At 41.0% G+C, this 6000-nt stretch overlaps 1 protein-coding gene across 1 annotated transcript in view; it reads right to left on the bottom strand.

Moving 5' to 3' along the window:
* Window positions 1-4307: 4307 nt before the first annotated feature.
* The window catches only part of NAAA (N-acylethanolamine acid amidase), a 158860-nt gene continuing 157167 nt past the window's right edge, over window positions 4308-6000 (bottom strand). The window contains exon 11 of the mRNA XM_030190650.1: window positions 4308-4941. The gene's annotated coding sequence lies outside the window, so the exon portion shown is untranslated. The remainder of the gene's footprint in view (window positions 4942-6000) is intronic.

Genomic DNA, 6000 nt, shown 5'->3' with positions numbered 1-6000 from the left:
ACTACAGAACCTAATGGATTAAACACTTATGTACAATGGGGTTGTTACATGTAAATCGGCATGTTGTTGTACACCACCGGATGCAGCTGTCAGCTGTTTCCGGCGGCGGCAATAATTTAAATACGCTATCGCCATTTTAGATCCTTGTTGAAGAAACCAGAGTTGTTACGAGCGAACGTAAGTCTAACGGCTGGGACCAATATTAACAGAAAAAGCTAGAAGTACATTATGATTACAGGGTCTTGAGATATATTTGCTTGTATTTTGACAGATGAGGTGAAGCGCTCCCCCTTGACAAAGCAAGAATTGCGAAACAGGCTACCTGTCGGGGTTTGTGAGCACACCCGTTAGAAACAAGCTCAGATAAGTAACATAATGCCTAACCTTTACGCATAATGTTAAAAATAAAAAATGAATAGTAAAGTACTTAGGCATTGGTAGGTCGGAGGGTAAGAGTCTATGATTATAATATTGTACGGCAATAGGTTCACCGAGGAGTGAAGTGACATTAGCCGTCAAGCATATATGAGACTTACCCACGTATAAGATTGTGACATATTGCATTTCTTGTGTATCCTCTACTATTTTTATTAGTTTTTAGTTCTAGGATAAGCAACATAAAATGTATTGTACTTTTTTGGGCTCTTGCCAGGTATTTGTGACCCGGATTGGCCACTTGGATGCTGGGCTTGATGGACCTTCGGTCTGTCCTAGTTTGGCAATGCTTATTTATTTATCACATTTGTACCCCACATTTTCCCACCTATTTGCAGGCTCAATGTGGCTTACATCAAACCATAGAGGCAATTGCCAATCTGGTAAATATACATGTACTTATATGTACTTATGGAGCTCCTCTACAGCCCAGAAAAGGTTGTCAATATATTCATGGCCTACTGCACAATTTCGCATTGCAATGAAGCAGCACTAGCACCATGAAGCTGCCATTAGAGGTCACAGCAGCCAGTGCAGGCAGGCAGCCACAACAGGCAGGAGCTAGTGGGACTCTTGCCTATTTCACCACTGGACCACCATGGAAATGGGCAGGTTAGCCCATTACCCATTGGGGGGAGGTCTTCCTTTACTTCTAGGAGGTGAGAGGGAGCAGGCATTAAAAAGGATGTCTTTCAAAGCATTCGGGGTGGGTGGGAAGGAGGAAGTCTTGCTGTGTTTCTGGGTGGGGATGGGAGGGAGGGTGATCAGAAGGGGAAATTCCAGATGTTCTGGGGGTTGCAAGGGAGGGAGGGGGATTTTTTAGAACATTGGGCCAGGACCTGGAAGTTAACTGGGTGGCAGACAATATTCAGACCAATGCCTGGTTGACTTTACTGCATAAAGTTAGGACAGCCTTTTTTTCTGTCCTAACTTTATGCAGTTTCTCAGCTGGTTAGTAGACTAAACATCTCTGCTAACCAGCTAGGTTTCTGCACTGCCCTAACTCCACCCCCAGGCTGCTTACAAACTAGCCAGTTTCAGGGGATATTCAGCGGCACTGTCCGGTTATGTGCCTCTGAACATCGCTGGTTAACCCGGACAGGTGATTTAAATAACCAGGAGCCTCTACTGGTCATTTATATCACCTTGAATATCAACCCTAGAGTCCGTAGCCAGAGTGTGGGCAGCTACTAGACAGGGACTTTCAAGATGTGTATACTAGACAAGAACAAAATGAAATCTAGGATTGCTCAAGGTAACTTTTAATGCCACTGAACCAAAAGGAAACAAATGCATAGCTGGACAAGAAAACAAGGCTGAAGCAGTAGGGAAGAACCCCAGAGGCAGAAATACTTTGTTGGTCCAATCAGGAAACAAGAACTAAGTTTATCAAAAATACTAGACACAACTAAGAATGGACTGATTACAACCAGTTTTCAAAGGCAGAATAGCTCTTTATAGAAGACAGGTGCTTTCCAACCCCAGATGAGGGGGGGGGGTGGAGTTTTATCTGATTTAATGACACTAGTTTGTGATGGTTGGGGGTCATAAGAGCAAAGACCTCTGACCAATGCTTTGATTTTATAATATACTACTGAGGTATTGTTCAAGGGGAGGGGAAAGGATGTGTTCGCGTCCATTCAGTTATGTATAATTTTGCTACTTTAAAAAAAAAATAATTCAATAAAAGATTTTCTAATAGAATAGTGAGTCAGTGCTGATAATTTAATGCTAATAATCAATTGTCACACTAATTGGAAACAATTAGAATTTATTTGCACATCTTGCTAGGCATATTCTATAAAGATGCATGCATAAATTCTAATGTATGGATCTGAAAAGGGGGCGTAGCCATGGGAGCATGGGCGTTCCAAGAATTTGTATGCACTGTTACAGAATACGCCTGATTTACGTGCAGGGATTTACACCAGGTTTCAGCTGGTAAAAGCCTTGCACCTAAAAATTTGGCATGGCTCCTGTCTCTAGACACTATTCTATGACAGTGTCCAACTCGAGCGCCATTTATAGAATACTGCTTAGCATTCATTTTTGGCACCATATGTATAATTCTTCATGCTTAAAGTCTGGACAATTTTATAAGCCAAGAAGCCTCTCTGGCATCAAGAAGGGAATAAGGGGATATTATCCTTGTAGCCTTATCCACTTCTTTTGGCTGACAGTACTTCTTGACTTGTTGTTTCTTCTGTGTTGAGAAATTCCTCTGCTTTTTCATAACAAGCCATTTCTGCAAATAAACTGTTGTTTTATGTCCATAAGTTGTTTAGAAAATGATCCCTTTCAGTACTGATTAACCCTAAAGGAAATCCACCAACATCACAAATTGGTATCACTGGAAGATGCAACAGAATGCTGGCATTCTCCTAAGTGAGGGTGACATAGATTTCACCACCTTCCAAGTAACGTAAAGCAGTTAGCATATAAGACCACTTGAATATATGGAAATAAAGATCAACAAACAAGTTGTAGCTCTAACTTTATTACTGGATTAACTTAGTGACTAGCTGTCAAGAACCATGCTCCCTTCATAACGTCAGTGTACAATCAGCTCAGGAATTATAGAAGTTGCAGTGTAGATACAGTTACAAAATTAGGGGCCCTTTTATTAAGCCATGCTAAAAGGTGGCCTGTGCATTTCCTGCATGCTGAGGCCACTTTTACCATGGCTGTAAAATAGCCACAATTTTTTTTTTTCCATTAATGGCCACAAATTTTCCAGTTAGCACGAGAACCCTTACTGTCACCTATTTTGTAGGCGGAAGGGGCTCCAGTGCTAATTGGGCAGTGTGCAATTTGCCCATGCTACCTGATTAGTGTAGGACATGCCTACTCTCCGCATCCAAACACACCCCTGCCCTAAAAAACATTTTATATTTTTTTTAGCAAGGAATTGGCGTGCGCCGATCCCAGAACTTCCCTTCCATGGGATGCCTGAGCGCTTATTAGTGCTTACCGCAGCTTAATAAAAGGGCTTCAATTTCATTTTAAAAGCTGGACGCATTGAGGACTAAGATAGCAGTGGAAAGCATGTTCTTAGAGTCTATTGAAAAATACTCTTATTTCATTAGTTAAGAAGTGCATTCAAAATGACAGCAAAATCAAGAGACAAGAGTAGGAAGCACTTATTTGTTAAATCTTGATAAATGAATCAAAATAAACTGGCATTTCAGTTAATAAAATATCACTTAACTGCAGGATATGAACTATATTTAGCAGGCCAACTTGGTTGTAATTGCACACAAATACCACAAGAGCTAACATCCCAAGGAGGTGTCCGAGGCAGAGGGGAATGAAATGAACTGGTCATGTTTCCAGCTTGAAGTAGAACCAGGACGGAATTCAGATCTTTTAGCTCCACATCATTCTTTTTCCTCAGCAAGGGGAGAGATTGTTACACCATGGCGTTCATTTTTTAAGCATATGGATGGCCATGTGCTTGAAATATCCAAATCCCAATTTTACAAAGGCAGAATAGGGAACGTCCAAACACTACAGAATGTTCAAATAGCGAGGGAGTATTGTTCTAGTTATATTCTGGGTGGAGCTAGAGAGAGCCTGAAATCTTGACATCCAACCGGGGGGGGGGGGGGGGGGGCATCCCTGCGCTAATCAGCATAGATACATTACCATGTGTCAACTGTTAGCGCAGGATTACCAAAGGAACTCTTACTTCTTACATAGGTGGCGATAAGCGCTCATATGGTAATGTTTTTAATGGCTGTGCATTAATGATAACAGCGTATGGCCATTATTACAAAAAAAAGGAAAAATCAGCCATTTTATATGACTACAGCAAAAATGGCCTTAGTGTGCGGGATAAACCTACACCAGGGCCATGTTTTGCCATAATGTAGTAAAGGGCACCTTAATTTTTTATTGACTTTTATAATGGCATGTACATTTTTGTATACATTTATCCATGATTTTATATCAAAACTTGGTTATTTCACAAGTAACCATGTATAATTTGATTTACTTTTGCTTTATATTGTATTGAACAATCTTCCTGGGGATTTGTTCCAGTTATCTCATTGTCAGCTGCTTAGAACGGTGAGGTTATAGACGCATACAAAACCATGTGAAAAATATATATATATAATAGGGTCTTTTGAGCCCCGCTGCAGACACATCACTGAAATACTGCCATGTTGAGTTGTTGGATGTCTTCCAATAAGAGGCTGTGACTAATAAAGCTGGATTTACTCCATTAATGGACGATTGCGCATCTTCTGTTTCCTCCCTCTTGGCTATCTCTGCTTTTTGCTTGATTGCAGAGAAAATAGCATTCAAACTGTGAATTTTAATCTTACGAGGATGCATCTGAGTTGTCAGTACCAAAACATAAGAATTCTGTGTTATTGCTACTGTCTTAGGTATTAGCCAAAATGTTCCCTAGAAAATCCTTTGAAAAAGGATTTCTAGTGCACTTTTTTTGGAGGAACTCTTAAAAATGTTTTCTTGGAACGTGTGCTGCTTTCTTTAGCTGACCTGCAAGAAAAGAAAAAAAAAAACCAATACATTCATTGGCACCCTTATGTACACATAGGCTGCACTAGGTTGGATTATTTTTTTGGTAGATAGGCATGGGAATGACATGTTTCATTTGAGGCAAACTCATAACATTCAGTGGTCAGATCATGCTGTAGTGACTACTGAGCTAGAAGTGAGGGGCAGTGAGAGAGAGGGTAAGCTATGAATTAACAGAACATGAGGAGATCTGAAAGGATGTACACAAGATAGTGGTGGAATATTTTAAAATTAATGATAATGGGGTTACCTCCTACGAAACAGCTTGGGATGGCTTTAAGGCTACAATCCGAGGGAAACTGATACAGTAAGGGGTGAGGAAGAAGAGATACGAGGTACAGGAAGAGGCTCATCCAAAAGATAGGCTAAAATTAACAGAAGAACAGCATATGAGATTGGGGGGGGGGGGGGTATAAGGAATCGTTGAGGGAGTTACAGGGCCTCAGAGCAAAAAAACAAGAACGACATGTGAAGGATTTAGCTTTTTTGTTTTTTCTACAGCAAACAAAGCAGGTATATTATGAAAAGGGTGACACGCCTGATAAGTTGTTGGTTTATACACTGAAGAAGAGGTCCCCCAATTCTCATTCCCAAGATTAGGGCTGAAGATGGGAGGATAGTTCTGGAGTCCAGAGGTAGGAGCGGCCATATTTGCAAGGAGTACCATTGTTGGTACTTAGGAAGCAGTTAGGGCGCTGGAGTTAGTAGTAGTAGTATCCCCAATATGCATATATCATTTCCTTGGGTCAATCATACATGGCCATACTGTACCTCAAGAAGCCCTCCCCCAAACCTTGCTGCCTCAAAACCTTAAAACCCTCCACCACACCCTACTGAATGCCTTCAGCATCCAAACACAAGAGCTCCAGGGGGACATCCCTTTTCTGAGCCAACCACGTCAAATCCAGGATTGTAATTGATGTTCTCTTTGTACTTTGTGGCACACCATTAAATAATGTCACCATTGGTGGAACCACCACTCCATAAAATACTCTATACAAAGAAGCAGACAATCCATCC

The sequence above is a fragment of the Microcaecilia unicolor genome, chromosome 2 (genome assembly GCF_901765095.1).
Source record: "Microcaecilia unicolor chromosome 2, aMicUni1.1, whole genome shotgun sequence".
Lineage (NCBI taxonomy): Eukaryota > Metazoa > Chordata > Amphibia > Gymnophiona > Siphonopidae > Microcaecilia > Microcaecilia unicolor.
The sequence above is the reverse complement of the archived record's forward strand: the minus strand, read 5'-3'. Positions and strand labels throughout refer to the sequence as shown.